At 46.6% G+C, this 16,377-nt stretch overlaps 1 pseudogene; it reads left to right on the top strand.

Annotated features, from left to right (window-relative positions):
• Positions 1-13,277: 13,277 nt before the first annotated feature.
• On the top strand, positions 13,278-16,040 carry LOC144168468 (uncharacterized; annotated as a pseudogene).
• Positions 16,041-16,377: the final 337 nt, after the last annotated feature.

Genomic DNA, 16,377 nt, shown 5'->3' with positions numbered 1-16,377 from the left:
GTTCCTCCCCGGTGCACCGTGGTTCGAAAGTAGGGTTAGCAGGGTGGCCCCGCTTCGCTGAACAAACCGGCTGATATGAGCTAGGCGGTGGTCCAGTAATCCAAGGAAACGATGTCCGTCGGCAGCTAGGGCCTTTGGACGCCCGATACGGTGGTTATTTGCAGGATAATCGTTGAATTTACGCCACAGAAAGTGTGAAAAGGCACAGCCCATACGGAGCTCACCCGTTCAGCGTAGCCCCCTGGTGGCATGTTCCCTGTTGAAGCACAGCTAAACTATTCTTGCAAAGGGTGCTGGCAATCGCTTCTTCATCCGAATAGTCCATTTCCGAAACAATCCGTTTTGCGATTAATAAAACTTGCGTAACTTCTATTCTTCTCCGTTTCTCCACAGCTGCCTTATTTTGTGTAAGTGCTTCCAGAGAGTGATGCGGCGCTGAAAACAGCATTACAACGGTGAACAAAATATATAACGGCAAACAAAAAGAAGCATGTGAGCTATTTCTAACCGCACTTATTAAGAGCAAGCATGCACTCATCTTTTCTAGTCCGTGCTTGGTTAACCCGCGGAGTGGGGCACGCACTGTAGAAGCATGACTGAATGAGGGGAAAACAATATATATGTGCATGCGCCCTCTTCCAAAAACGAGAACGCAGCGGACGCTCCAAACCGTGTTCCTTTGAAGACGCACCAAGTGGGCGCGCGCGAGCAGGTATACGGTCGATCGGTAGACATGCAAAATGCCAATCGATTTAGATTTGGTTTATTGATTCATGCAGGACCCGCCTCAACCTGCAGTCGGCCCACTTCAAAAAAAGAAAAGAAAACGCACGCACACTTCAGAAAGCTAGCTGTATTGAGAGTAGAGACATAGAAAATTGTAGTAGAGAAAAAAAAAGATCGATAATGGAAGCTTCGTGCTCGCTAAAAACAAAAACAAAAACGAAATGAAAACAAAGCAAAAACCGGGTATACAAAGCAGAGGAAAAATACTTGCTGAAAAGCCCGGGAAAAAGAAGCTGACTGCCTGTTATTCTGTCTTCCGCTTGCATACGGATGTATATTTCAGTGGCTTACGAGTCTTCGTGGCTACCAAAAGTGGTTCGCGCAGGAACTCTTAAAACAATGCGCCTGTCAATAACTGTTAGGCTAAACAAGGGTTCAACAAGAGTCGGAAATTCTAAAAAAAAATCAGTGCCGTTCCCCTCTGGATGTGGATGACCAGCGCAGCTGTTTGTGGGTCCCCATAATAACGCGACTGAGGTCCCCAGGAAGCCACAAGCGATCTCACACCACACAAGCTACGCCGTATTGGCTGGCCACAAACTCCCTCTCCAACGGTGCCGTCACGCCGGGAAGCGTACAGCAAGACTGCAGCCACGTTGACGTTTTGCGTTATCCGCCTCGTGGTATTCGGCTACCGGCGGGCATCACGATGGCGCTTGGCTTCTGCGGTAGTCTTGTTCCTCCGCTTGCTCTATTTTGGATTTATCAGTAGGCTTCACAGTGCAACGCACCATGTGGGAAAGCCAACACACAGATACCCAGCTTACCCCGATTTTCTTAAAGTATGATGAAGATGGTTGGATTTTTTGGCGCAAGGCCAGCTGGCGCAAAGAGCGCCAAACCCAAGTATACAACAGAAAACAGTGGCTACTAAAATGTGTAAGCCAGCATAACAGTAATATCAAATCAAACCAATGGAGATGGCTGGTGTATAGGGCCAGTGTTGATTACGCATGATAGGATTTGAGGTTTAAAAATTTAACAACAGACAAATATTTAAAAACGCGTTGCACAGAAACCATGGCATTGTCACCCAAAAACAAGGAAGGGTGTAGCGGAATGTGTTGTCTGTATAGTTCCTTGAAGTGTCTTTGTCTTGCTGTGTCGAGTGCCTTGCATGTGATTAAGATGTGGACTACGGATAGGCCCTCCCCACACGTGCTACACATGGGTTTTGGAGAGCCAGTGAGCAGGTGTGAGTGTGTTACATGTGTATGGCCTATCAGCAACCTAGCTAAGGTAACTTCAATGTGTCTGTTGTGCGAGTCAATAGTGTATGGTCCCAAGTGTAGTTTTATTACGTGTCATGTGTTATCTGTCTGTTCACTCCAGTGTGTTGGCCATGCGTTGCGAAGTTGGTGTCTAATGTGTGGCTTCGTGTCTGTGTACGGCACTGTTGCTATGTCCACTGTATTCAAGAGTGTAGCAGCAGTGGCCATTTGATCTGCGGTTTCATTTCCGGCTATTCCACAGTGGCCAGGAACCCAACATATTGTTATTTCAAGACTTGAGGCGTATGCCGACATAAGGGCCTTAAAAATAAGATTGATTACATCATTTGTGAGTGTTTTCTCGACAAAAGTGCACGTACAACACTAAGAGAATCTGTAAACACTATGGACTTTGAAATTTGATGTTTAACGATGTGATGTAAAACAAGTAAAATGCCGTGTGCTTCAGCAGTAAAAATGCTGTTGTGGGAGTTCATTCTTTTGCACACATTGAAGTTCGGCCCATGTGCAGCACAAGACTCAGCCGTAGCTGTCTTTGATTCGTCACAGTAATATTCTTCGCACTGATGCTTCTCCTGCAGGAAGAGGAAATGCTGCATAATGGCTACACTTCGTACCATGGTTTTATCGAATTGCAGGAAGGACAAGTCACAACAAACAGCCCGGAGTTGCCATGGTGCAATAAAATCAGTGATGGGTGTCTTGTGGATGTGTGAAAATGACACCGCTAGCTCACAAGCTTCTGCTCGCACTCTGAGAGGGAACGGCATCGAAATAGATGGACGATTTGCAAAGAACTGCTCTGAGGATGCATCATGAACGGTTTAATTTAAAAAATCATTTGTCATAGACATGATTTTAGAGGCATACAACAAGTTAGTGTATGTCCTCTGGTAATACAGGGACCATTTGTGATACTCTGCATTGAGGCTTTCAACGTAGCTAGTGCGAAAGGCGCCACAGGTAAGACGAAGCCCCAAATGTAGAACCGGGTCAAGCATTTTTAGCGCCGTCTTCGTCGCGGACCCATGAACAACACCGCCATAATCCAAGCGACATCCTACCACTGCAGTATAAAGGCGCAAGAGGAGCTGCTTGTCAGCACCATAGGATTGGTGTGACAGGACTTTAAGAATGTTCCTTGTTTTTAGGCATTCCTGTTTGAGGTGTTTCAAGTGAGGGATAAATGTGAGTTTAGTATCAAATATTAAGCCCAAAACTTCTGTTGACCTCTGACAGGGATTACTACACCATTAATAGAGATATCAGGGTCCGCATGAATACCGCGCTTCCGGGAGAACACAACACAAGTGCTTTTCACGGGGTTCAGTTTAAAACCATTTGTGTCCGCCCAGCCAGCAAGTTTGTTCACTCGAAGCTGGATTTGGCGTTCATAAATTGAGAAGTTACAAGACGTAAAAAATATTTCAACGTCATCTACATATACAGAACAGGAAATGGTTGGTGGCAATGCCTTCTGGAGTGAGTTCATCTTAACAATGAATAGTGTGGAGCTCAAGACACCGCCTTGAGGAACGCCATTTTCCTGCACATATACATTGGAAAGTGCACCGCTAACCCTCACTCGAAAGGTTCTTTCCGACATGTAGCTAGCGAGGGTGTTCAGAATGTTGCCGGGGACACCAAACGACTTTAGGTCACTCAAGATGCCATACCGCCAGGCCGTGTCAGGCCTTTTCCATGTCAAAGAAGACGGTTATGCAAAACTGCTTATGAATGAAGGCATTTTTACATACGATGCCAACGCAACGAGTTGATTGTTGGTGGATCTCCCAGCCCTGAAGCCAGCCTAGCAGCTGTCGAGAAGACCATTGTACTCTAAAAAGTACATGAGTCTCCTATTGATCATCTTCTCAAGCAGCTTGCAGAGGCAGCTTGTGAGGGCAATGGGACAATAACTTGAGGGAGAGGAAGGGTCCTTCCCCTTTTTCAGAAAGGCCACAACGATGGCCTCCCTCCAAGACCCTGGAAGGCGCCCCGAAAGAAATATTTTGTTGCAGAGGGGACGGAAGGTTTCAAGTGTCTCTGAGTATAAGTGTTCTCTCGTGGTGTATGTAATGTTGTCTGCGCCTGGAGCTCAAGGTTTACAAGTACTGAGTGCGATCTTCAGCTCATGAAGTGAGAAGGGGGTGTTATAAGATGAGTTCGACTTATTACTATCTCGCGAGGACTTCTTCTCACAGGATGTTTTATGAAAGTGTTGGTGTAGTGTGCTGAGCTGGACACGTGTTGGAAGTGTCGTGCGAGTGCGTTAGCCTGGTCTTGCAGTGTGTCCCCTGTTGTACTCACCAGGGGCAGGCTGTGTGTTTGTTGTCCGTTTAGTTTTCGTATTCGTGTCCAGACTTTGTGTGTGCCTGTGTATGAATTGATGGAAGTGAAGAAGGTGCGCCAACTGTCCCTTTTCGCCTCACGATGCACTCGCGTCCCAAAAGCCTTGGCCCGTTTAAAAAAAGAGCAGCAGGTAATCAAGGTTCAAAGGTTAGAATATCGAGAAGAAAGAGAAAGGCTGAGGAAAGTAGAGTGCGTGCGTGTGTTTGCCGGGTTTAATGAAAAAAAAGGACGGGAGTGGAAATTTCCAGCCCACAACCTAATTGGTCATTTTCTTATCTCTTACCTGATTTTACTCCTATATTCCAAGGTGAGCTTTCTGCAATAGTAATGGCTTTAAAGAGGTTACCTCCACAATATTTAAATGTTGCTATTATTTCTGACTCCCTGTCGGCTTGTACCGTGCTAACATATAAAAAAAGACATCCCCCTCGCGAGGGGCACGATCAAATGCACAGCATTTCCGAGGGGGTGCGCCGGCAAGTCGTATCTCTTGATCGCGGGACCCGTGTCGCCATCTTTCGGAGGCGCGGGACAACTTGTGGCGCTTTCGAAACAAACCAGAAATGAGTGAAGGCTATAAGGCGCGTTCGGTGCATCGAAATCTGTGTCGGTTTCGTGGCTCAGTCGGTAGTGCGCCGGGCAACTTGCGTTCCGCCCGCGGCGTCATGGGTTCGAAACCGGGCGCCGGAAACTGTTTTTTTCTTTTATAGTGTAGTGGCCTGGCTGCGGACTACGACAAGGCGCGCCTGCGGACTACGACAAGGCACGCCAACGCCGCGTGACATTGTGAGTTACTAAAATGCTATGCATTTAATATGAGATTATCCGACGTGGGGTACCGGCGAAGGACGCCCCACGCCTTGTTCTGGGCCTCTCGCGCCCGCCTGCAGTCCTCATTCCACCACGGCCTCCTTTGGTGGCGCGGAGCACCGCAGGCGTGGGGAATGGACTTTTCGGCGGCGTCGAGGATGTGCGCTGTGATGAGTTGGGAGGCTTCCTCTACGTGTAGGTGTTTTATGAATGTGTGGTGTAGTTTAGATGTTTCTGTGAATGTACTCCAGTTTGCTTTTTATTCATTAAACCTGATATGGGAAGATCGACTGCATGGACCTCTACCTAATATCTTAGTGAAGTGGGGAAGTGGTCACTACCATGCGGGTCAGTGCCCACGCCCCACTCAAGACATGGAAAGAGAATTGCAGAACCAATAGCCATGTCAAGATGTGAGTCTGTATTGTATCCTAAGTTATGGTATGTGGGCTGTTTCATCTTGAAAAGGCATGCTTCATATGATGTAAGAAACTTCTCTATCAGGCGGCCTCGGGCATCCGGGCGAGAACCCCAAAGAGCATTGTGTGCATTAAGGTCGCCTGTGATGATTCATGGTTCGGGCAGCTGGTCAACCAGCGCCTCGAAGTCAGAGCTCGACAGTGCGAGATCGGGAGGGATGTAAATAGAGCACACTCGTATCAACCTATTAAATATTATTGTGCGGATGGCTACAGCTTCAATGACACTGTTCAAAGTGACAGGATGGCATGCTAAGGATTTCCGGGCGACAATGGCCACACCGCCAGAAGAGTGTATGAAGCCAACCCTGACCTTTCTGAATACCATGTACCTATTTAAGAAATTTGTGTGATTGGAATTCAAATGTTTCTCCTGAAGACGCATCACACTTGGCTGGTTCGAATGCAATATCTCATAGACATTATCAAGAATTTTTAGGAGGCCTCTACAGTTCCATTGAATAATATTTTCTCTTCCCATTATGGAGTTTCAAAAGCTACTGAAGCCTTTGTGTATGTGTGTTCATGTGTCTTTCGGGGCTGCTACTCTAGGATTTGGCTTTTTGGGCCTTTCTGTTGGCTTGGCCGTCGGAGGCCGCTCCTTGCGGTGCGTTGCAGGCAACAACGGCGCGACGTCCTTCTTATCGTCAGATGTCCTAGGGGTGCCCGTCGAACCTGGCCCCCCAGACTTGGCACCCCTTCGGGAGCCCTTCGTTTGAGCCGCCACTGCAGCGGGTGTCGGGGGCGCCATAAGTGGCACGGGTGGTGCGGTGACGGTGGGAGCCGATGCGGGGCCCCGGTGTCCATCCCCTCGGCACCCTCCAACGCACTGGAGGACGGGGAGGCAGAGGCGGGAGCGACACCGGTCTGGACGGAAGCGGTCAGCACCACAACCGCTGCTGCCTCAGCAAGCGGCGTGGTGGCGGGTTGAGCTGCCGGAGGCAACCCAGCGGGGTGTGGGGGAGGGACCAGGTCAGACTCGCTGAATTGGGTTCCTGTGGAAACCAGACGCCGCTCCGCCCCCCGGCGAGCTGCGTCGGCGTATCTCCCCAGGGGTAAAGAGGCGAACCTATTCCGCGCCTCTGCGAAGGTGATGTTCTCAGTTACCTTGATGTTGAATATATTTTTTTTCCATTTGAAATTTTTCGCATTTGCGGGAGTAGGCCGCATGCAGCCCTCCGCATTCACACAAGAGAGGGTGTCGGATGGACAGTTGTCGCTCGGATGATCATGCTCCGCGCATTTTGCACAAGTCGTTCGGCCACGGCAAGAGTTTGTACCGTGCCCGAACCGCTGGCACTTAAAACAGCGCCGCGGGTTCGGGACGTACGGACGGATGGAACAACGGATAAAACCTGCATTTATGTGTTGTGGAAGAACTGCGCGGTCAAAAGTCAAGATAATGTGTTTGGTCGGAATCTCCTTGTCGTCTCTGCGGATAGTGATGCGTCTCACAGCAGTGATGCCCTGATCCTTCAAGCCGGCAAGGAGATCCGCATACGTTTCGTCTCAGATATCACACCCTGCGAGCTGTTGAGGCTCCGATGGAGTGTGACCCTGATGGCTAGATCAGCCAGTCTAGTCTGAGCTAGAAGCGTTGTGGAGTGCTGCTTGTCATTTATTTCGATTGGGAGTTCACCAGACCTTTGTTTTTTGCACTTATACGATTTTCCTATTATGGCTTCAAGATTCTTGGCGATCAAGAAGACTGACTGAGATGCAAGAGGGTGGGTTGGATTGAGGGACTCCATGACAAGAAATCGAGAGTAATGATCTGGTTCAGGAAATGTCAAAGATGGCAATGGGGGAAACGATACTTCGGTGCGGCCCCTTTTAGGGGGCCGATCACGTTTGGGGGGTGGGGGGGTTAGACAATACCATAAAGCATAGTATAAAAGCAGGGGACGGGCGTACTTTTTTCGTCAGCCTTTCCCTGATAGCTGAAGAGGTCCCGGAGCTCCCTGCCTGGTAAACAGACAGGGAGCTCATCCGCCGGAGCTTGACCTGGGCTCTGACACCCACCGTTTGAGGTTTCTACCCTTCACCTTAAAACTCATTACCACGGTCGGTTACAGCGTGAGTATGGGGGCTCGGGGTCCGCGGTGTCGCCAACACCGTCACCAAGATTTATCAAGGTGCCCCGTGCAGGGATTTTCTTAAAGCAGCTGCACTACTACTCACAAATGCATTGCTGAGAAGACACTTTTTCAGAGGCTAGATACGCCGTCTTATGTCAAAATATGAAGCTCCGGAGCCGAACCGGTGGCCAAAGGTAAGGGTGTACATACACCCTGAGAGGAGAACACCTGCGCTCACCCAAGGCACTTGCAGAAAACAGCGGTTGGGATCTGAGAAAACAAGCGGCTTTTCCCGCCCTACGCGCGCAAAAAAAAACCCGGGGTAGTTAGCCTGCCACACCTCCGCTGTAGAAGAAAGCGTTCTGAACCTCCGCCTGACTCTATATCCTACTTTTCCTGCTGTGTATGCGGCGGTAATGCCACACTATCGAATAATTCAGGCTTTGCCAAAAAATTTCCCCGCATTTCCCCGAGGGGAAGAATGTGAAAGTGCGAATGCAGGAGTTGAATTTGCGCGGTTCGGTAATGTTCGCGAAAGAGAGATCACACACACACACACACACAACTACAAAGAAAGAAAGATGCATTTATTCACAGACACCTATTTGTGTTGTCGTTGTACTTGATTGCTAGAGCGGATCTCAGCTTTGAAATTTCGTGTCAGTACTCCTTTAAGCGGGTGCATTAGCCCTTCTCACGCCCGATTCCTGGCCAATCCCCCACGTGGGTATGTGCCATGTCAGCGGCCAGGCAGCGCGCGCCCATCTCCCCCCGTTGCCAAGGAAGACGAGGAGCGCGCGCACCCGCAGCTGTTGCTATGTGGACGGACGGCGGTCAGCGGAATTCAGGGTCGCTTATAAAGTGCATTCGCACCAAAAAAATTCTTTCCTAAAAAGCAGCGCGAGCTGCAGTCGTCTCGGTCACGGCGCATATCTGCTGCGTCTCACGAAGTGGTCGCGTGATGCACGAACGCAGGACGGCGCGCTACTCTGCTGTTATCCCGCAGCGCGTCGCTGCCGCCGGCTAGCGTGTTGTTGCAAATCATGTTTGCACCACCGGCGTAAAGGTCCCTAGGTTGTTATGAGCCACGCAAGGGAAGCAAAGAGCATGATAATGCAAATCGGGTTAGAACCTCCCACGCAAATGTCACGTGGTTTGAATTAGCAGCGAACGAAACAGCGTTTCGGAAGGAGGAGGGCGCGGAGGGCGCTCCTTGTGTGGCGCCGTATCAAACCAGAGTGAGGGGGATATACTGAGAGAGCCATTAACCGAGCGTTCCGCCCTCCTCCTCACCCCTCGCCAGGCGCTTCTCTCCGTTTTCTTTCAGCCGTCGCTGCTGTGTTCGGTCGCTCGGTTGCGAAGACGCCTACGCAGCGAAGCCAATGTAACGGCTGCCAGAGGGCTCCGCCCTAAAAGGAATACGTGACTTCAGCGCCGCACCTATGCTGTGAGGTTTGTTCTCCCACAGTCGGGGGTCGCGCTGATGAGTCACTGTTTTGAGTGGCCGCTGAAGGAGGATGTGGGAATTGGATAGTCGTCGGTTTCATAACGTGAGGGAAGCAGGATCCAATCACTATCAGCTTGTTTGTTTTCTTGAAGCGCTTGATATGTCTTGGGTTATCATCATAATCGTTTAGTGAAACCCGTTGTGTAACGTTGGCTTTCCTGCAGTGCGCTTTCGAGCGCCATCGATTGCCATCAATGAGGCATAGAAAGTTTTGATTTAAAAAGTGAAGTCCGATGTGCCTGCCAACCCGACGCCCCTTCCCAGGTGACCGAGTTCGAAAGAGGCAGCAATTGGGCTTATTCTGCTTTGTCGCAGTCATGTAAGGGAGGCCATTCTTTCTCTCTCAGCTGACCTTCAGCGCTTGAAGAGCACGGGGAATACAGAGCACGAAGTAAACCTATCGTGCCTCCCATATTAAAACATAAGTGTAGATGTCGTCTCGAATCTTTTTGTGCGTGTTTCTTCGGATCTCTCATTTTTTACAGGTAGGCTAGTAATAGAAACGTGCAATACCACGCGAGAAGAGTTTGCTGCGTCAATCCATTCGCAGCAAAGTTTAACTGCTCAAAGTGCCGGACTTTTCTGAATATCTTAAAATTCAAATAGGTAGCAAATAGGGGAACAGCGCAACGCAGACAAAAACACACGAAGAAAGTGAAAACCACGAGTTCTGTTTTTGTCTGTGTTACCCTGTTCCCCTATTTGTAATCATGTACCAACTCGCCCAAGCCTTACCCTTGCAATAGGTAGCAAAAGTTTTTCTCTCGCGCGCGACCCGACAATAATTTCAGCTTGACCTCAAGGCGTCCGTTTCTAGGTTTGCTTTTTGCTTCTGCATGACCCAAGAGTTCTCTAAAACAGCTTGCCTACCCTCACTGCCCCTCATGTGGAGCACTGGACACACTCTTCCACTCCCTATGTGAGGGCACGCCGAACCTGTTCCCCAATTTACCCTCCTTTTCTAACTGGGAGCAGGCTCTGGGGAGCTCTGGCCTGTCGATCTAAGAAACCTTCATGGCCAGAGCCCTGGACGTCATGGGTCCCTTTGGGCCTCCGCCACTCTCTTACCCTGGACACAATGTTAAATATATTTGAGTGGCTACTACTACTAATACTATTAGTCATACCACCACCAACTTGTGTGATTGAGTGTCATACGCTCCTTCTGGCAAAAACGTTTTGCGAAACTCCCATTTTTCTGACAATATATGTCACGGAGAGTGAGGGAGGAGGCTTCTACACTCAATGCCCCCTTTCAGACACGCACAAGACACTCATCCAGAATTTTATTCCACGATGGCATCTTCGTCCTATATCATGCGACCTTTCATTCACGCATCTAGAAAAAAATAGGGTACCCAGGAGTGCCATTGTGAAGCACTTCCTGTTCAAGTACAAGTGCGCAGAGTTTTTCAGCGACGCGTCGAAAACTACTTCTACTGTATCTTGTGCAGCGCATGGACGAAATTTTAGCGTTAATAAAACAATAAATTTTCATAGCAGTATTTACACGGCAGAAGAGTGTGATATCTTACTCATTTAAATCACATCATCAAACATAAAATTCCCAAGTCCATCGTGTACACAGATTCTCAAACTGTTGTGCAAGCACTGTCATCTGGAATTTTGTCTAAAAACCATGTGATCAACGTTCTTTTAAAGGTCATAATGACTGCATATGCTTCAAATTTAGAAATAACTATATGCTGGGTACCAGGTCACTGTGGGATACCTGGCATTGAGACCGCTGATCAAATGGCTGGTGCTGCTGCTCTCATGACCACAGTTGACATAACAACAGTACCTTTCACGGACCTTGAGACACGCATCAGACGACATCTTCGTAACACAGGACAACTACATTGGAGTCAACAAACAGACAACAAACTGAAAGCACAATTGGGACGCTACACAACTGACTCGCACAACAGATACACTGAAGTCGCCCTGGGTACGCTGCGGATATGCCACACACATGTAACGCACTCCCACCTGCTCACTGGATCTTCGCGACCCGTGTGTAGCAGGTGTGGAAGGCACCTATCCGTAGCCCACATACTAATCACATTCAAAGCACTTGACACAACACAGCACAAAACATTTCCCTGAATTATACACGCGACACATTCCACTGCACCCATCACACTTTTTAGCTGACGAACCAATGTTTTTTAGTCAACGCGTTCTCAAGTTTTTAGCTGAGGTAAAGTTTCTGCAGCTCTTGTCATATCACGTGTTATCATCCTGGCCCTATGCACCAGCCACCTCCATTGTCTTTTGTTTTGCGTCACTTTTTCTTTTGCTCACATATTTTAGTATTTACAGTCCCGTCAAAAATTTAGTAACTTCTTCTCTATCGCTCTTTGCCCTTGTTGGCCTTGCGCCATTAAGCACCAAACATCATGATCACTTTTGTTTTTGTTGAACGATTTTAGAGGTTACGTTTACATCCTTCATACCCAACCACCGTTTTGGGGCTCTTTGCCCTGGTCGGCCTTGCGCCATAAACATCCAACCATCATCATCAATAATCAGTTTTGCTTATTTGGCAGCAATATAGGCTGTGTTAAAGGCCTCATCAAACCTCGCTGCCTCAACCACTTCCCCAGCTAGAAAATTTGGGGAAAGGTCAGGCTCCTTTGCCACGTCCCCCCTACACACGCCACTGTGGCGCAATTTTTCGCCAGTGCTCCCGCTGGTCGGTATGCGTGCGCATGCTTTGGCCAAAGATAAAGAAAGAGAACCGGAGCGCTCAGGTGTCCTCGCCTCGATTGGCTTTCCTTCCCACGTTACCTCCCCGCCCCTATCCTTCGCCATCCCAGTTCTTGTGGAAGGCTTAAAACAGGCTAAGACAAGACGCAATCCCTCGCAGGTTGTTTGTTTCTATCTGAATAAATTTAAGGCTCTATAGAAGCTGGACCACACACGCGAAGAAGAAACAAGGGCTTCGAGCGCAAGCGTAAGCGCCGATTTGGAGCGACGATCTTTGCGGGGGGTGTCACCCGAGTTCAAGAGATCAATCGACGTCCCACGGTGTGGGATCGAATAAACGAACTGCGAATATACCGCCTGGAGGCCAAATCAGGGGGATGAAACTCCGCCGTTTTTCTGTCCCGTGACTGCCGCGATCCTAACGTTTGGGGGCTGTACTACATACGAGCATAAATGAACGTTGTTGTTGCATTTTGTATTTATTGCCAGGTTACTTATTAATTACGGAGTTTTTAATATGCAAGTGAACTTAAAAGGTGCAGTTCGAGATTGCGAAAATACGAGCGCACCGGGAGTGGTAAACGGGAACCGCGCCTTTCTACTTCGCACCGCTGAAAAGGGGCGTTTCTTGTCGCGCCCACAGGTATGCTACGATCCAAGGTGTTCCGAGGGCCGTTTTTACCACCGTAAAATTCGTTTCATCGAACCAGACGCATGAATGGATTCGCGCCGTCATCACAGATCGTGCTGTACTGAGTGGTGTCAAATATCTTCACGCCAGGCCGCATAAAATTCTTTTGGATACCGGTGGACGAAAGGTACGATCTGCATGCTGCTCGTTTTGCTTTTCTACGCTTGCACGAGATAGCAGGATGCGGTTGCAGCAGTAGCTTTATAATTTAAGAGAGCATACACATGCACAATTTATTTATTACATTCAGGTTGTCTTCTTTGACCATTTAATTACGCATGAAATGCGTGGCAGTGCATCTGTCAATTAATCCAGTGTCTATATTAACTACACACGTTTTTTTTACGTGCGTTATTCATTTAATGTGTTTCGATCGTGTGTTTTGCATTTTAGCACAAGTAAATGCACGGTATGCAGAAAAATGTATATGAGGCAACATATACAATGAATACTGGAACAGTGTGAGCCTATCTGCAATTTTTATTAGCTTTTGATTACCTTCGTTGTTGTTATTTTTATATTATTATTATTAATATTGTGAATAATATAAGTATTACCAGTATTATTGTTATCGTTATTATTATCAGCCTATTTATGTCTACAGCTGGATGAAGGCATCTTCCCACACTTATGGCTCAAAGGGTGGGTCCGTAGTTTCATATTATGTTGGTAGCACTATGTTAACTACGTATAGTGACTACATAGATTATTTCATTGCGTTTCAATTGTGTGTTCTGCATTTTCTCTTCGCGTGAATCAACGGAACATAGAAGAATGAATTTGTAGCAATAAATATACAAACTAAGCAATTACTGTGTATGTTTATATAATACAATCATAACTATAATTCCACCACTTATAATTTATGATTTACGCTTCAGATCCGTGCATCGAGTTTCAGCTTTAAGTACAAGATCGATATATTCACAAAAACGCAGTTACAGCTATAAGCCGACAAATATTTAGACAATGCAGGCTTAACCTTTGCTGGTAATTTATTAGAGGTTTTATTAGAGGTAATTTATTAGAGTACTTGAAATACTTGAGGAATACACAGTGTGCGAAAGTATATATGCATGAATAATTTCTCAGCGATTCTCGTGTGGGATGGCTGATTTTGTCTGCAGAAATGTATTTTGGATTAGGAGGAAAGGTGGGTCGTTGCCACCGAACATTATGATCGCACAAATACATACAGAACCGTCCTGCCCGATTTATTGTATGCAACTACCATCGAACGTCCAGTGTATCTTCAGTTAAAATGCATTTACATCTTCCGGACCTTCCAGTAAGAAGAAAAATAGCCTGGCTCTGCCTTTTTCATGAAATTTATTGTACTAACCCTGACATCAAGTGCGACCTTTTTGCAGTTCCTTCATATGTTACCTCACGCATTGACCACGAATTTAAGGTTGAAGTGCCATCCTGCCATACAAACTTGTGCTTCAATTCATTTGTACCGAAAACTGCGAGGGAATGGAACCACCTCCCCGATTCAATCGCCAGCATCACTGAACCTTATTATTCAAGACAGCCATATCAAACTCTTTTTAAAAAAAGCTTGTATGACCCACTCCTCTCTGCAACGCCCTCGAGGCCCTGAGAGTATTGTAATAAATAAATAAATAAATAAATAAATAAATAAATAAATAAATAAATAAATAAATAAATAAATAAATAAATAAATAAAATAATGTATCACGAAAATTAGCATATACTAGTATGAGTGCTATGAATTTTAAATCGCGTAATTTAATATAGCGTAAATCGCGTAAATAACATTATTTAAATTCTCGTTAGTTTAATTCAATTATTTTTACAAAATTCATAATTGAATTACATTATCGGTTTATTTTAATGTAGTTAAATGAAGTAGTTTGAATTGATTTCCTGCAAACCGCAAAATTGCTGTCACTCATTTATTTTTCTTATTGCTAGATGATGTACGAGCGTTCTTTGTATCTGCACATTTTGCCCGTCTGCTAAAGGGTCAGTAGAGACTAACAGTATTGTAAATTGATAAATTTACATTCCAGTGTGTGCTAATGCCCATCTGTATAATTTTTAGTTGCAGGCGGTGCATTACAAAGGGGCCCCGCTCCACAACTGCTGGGGCTTCATCGACGGGACTGCTAGGGCTATTTGCCTTCCCTCCGAAGACCAGAAACTGTTTTTTTTTCTGGGCACAAACGGTTCCATGTCTTGAAGTATCAGTTCATCACGTGCCCTCATGGAATGATCTGCCAACTGAACGGCCCGTGCTTCGGTAGTCGACATGATTCAAGTGTGTTCATGTTGTGTTTAATTATGCAGAACCACTCCCTCGGCAGTACAACACGGTTAGTGCCGTCACGGGCATGCGAGAAAAGGAACAAGATTTGTCTGCTGCTTGAGGGAGCAATTATTGTCTAATAATGTTAAACTGCACACCTAATGGGATGAAACTTCTACAGAAAAAAACATTTACTATGATGAACGGGGATTTGTATTACAAAGAGAGCTTGAATTAGTATACTATATTGCCCATTTATGGTTATTACAAATATTATGCATATTGTATATACATATTTATTGACAAACTAGCAACAAGGTAAAAGAATTTTGTGACAGCCAAAAGGAGTGATAACATGTATCAAATTGTTATGTGTTCCTTTATTTTCAGGCATCCTCCGGAAGAGCAGGACCTACGAGAAGCTTAAAAAGCTTGTTCAGGGGCACAATTTCTGCCTGTACGGAGATCCTGCCTAACCGTTGCGACCTCTCCTCCTGAAACCATACGGGACGACTAACATAATCCCCTCACAGTATACATTCAATAAGAGGATGAGCACTGTTAGGCAGGCTGTGGAATGGGGTTTCGGCAAGATTGCGGGTTTGTTTGCCTTCCTTGACATCCGCAAAAATCAGAAGCTGCGTCGACAGAAGGTTGCCCGCATGTACAAAGTTGCGGCTATATTACCCAACTGCCACACGAGCATGTATGGATCTCAGGTGTCGCAGTATTTTGAAGTTGAGCCCCCACAGCTGAAGAATTATTTGCGACCACAAAACTGAGGCAATGCCCTCAGCGCAGTGAAGTCAAAACACGTCACCATGGCGGCTGGTTCATCACTGAAAAAAAGCGCACTGCTAAACACGTTAAATCTTGTACACTTCGTCCGCGTCTTTTGAGCACTCGTAAGTTTTGTTTTGCAAGCCTGGAGAAGCACTTTATTTCAGAAGGCTGGAAATTTGTTTCCCTTGCTCCTCCAGCATAGATTTTATACTACTCATCATTTGTGCATTTTTCTTGTTCTGCTGTGCGTGAAGCTTCAGCCTCGCTTCCTCCAGTGCCAGTTTTTGCCCCTGTAAAGCCAGGCGCTTTTCATCATGTTCGAGCTTCCCCTTCTGTAGTTCCAGCTCCTTCTGGGGCAGAATAAACTCGTTTTCTTCCCCAGGAGTAAGCAACTGCAGATCCATTGCCTGGAAGGCTCTGATTCCTGTGAGAAACACAAATAAATAATGTTTATTTTGAATGGACTTAGGGAATACTTGAAACTAATTTACTCCAACATCAGCATTTTGTCACACCGCACAGAAATGCCTTATATATTTCGTCTTTAATGAATGCTGTAGACACAGTCTTGTTGTGGATGACATAGTTTTGTTTACTGAGACTGGAAAAAGCCTGAATAGTATGCTTCATTACCGTATAGCCATATGGTTAAAGATACATGCGAGTAAATCTAAA

The sequence above is a fragment of the Haemaphysalis longicornis genome, unplaced genomic scaffold, assembly GCF_048455015.1.
Source record: "Haemaphysalis longicornis isolate Haplotype H1 unplaced genomic scaffold, Haemaphysalis longicornis Haplotype H1 scaffold_2, whole genome shotgun sequence".
Lineage (NCBI taxonomy): Eukaryota > Metazoa > Arthropoda > Arachnida > Ixodida > Ixodidae > Haemaphysalis > Haemaphysalis longicornis.
The sequence above is the reverse complement of the archived record's forward strand: the minus strand, read 5'-3'. Positions and strand labels throughout refer to the sequence as shown.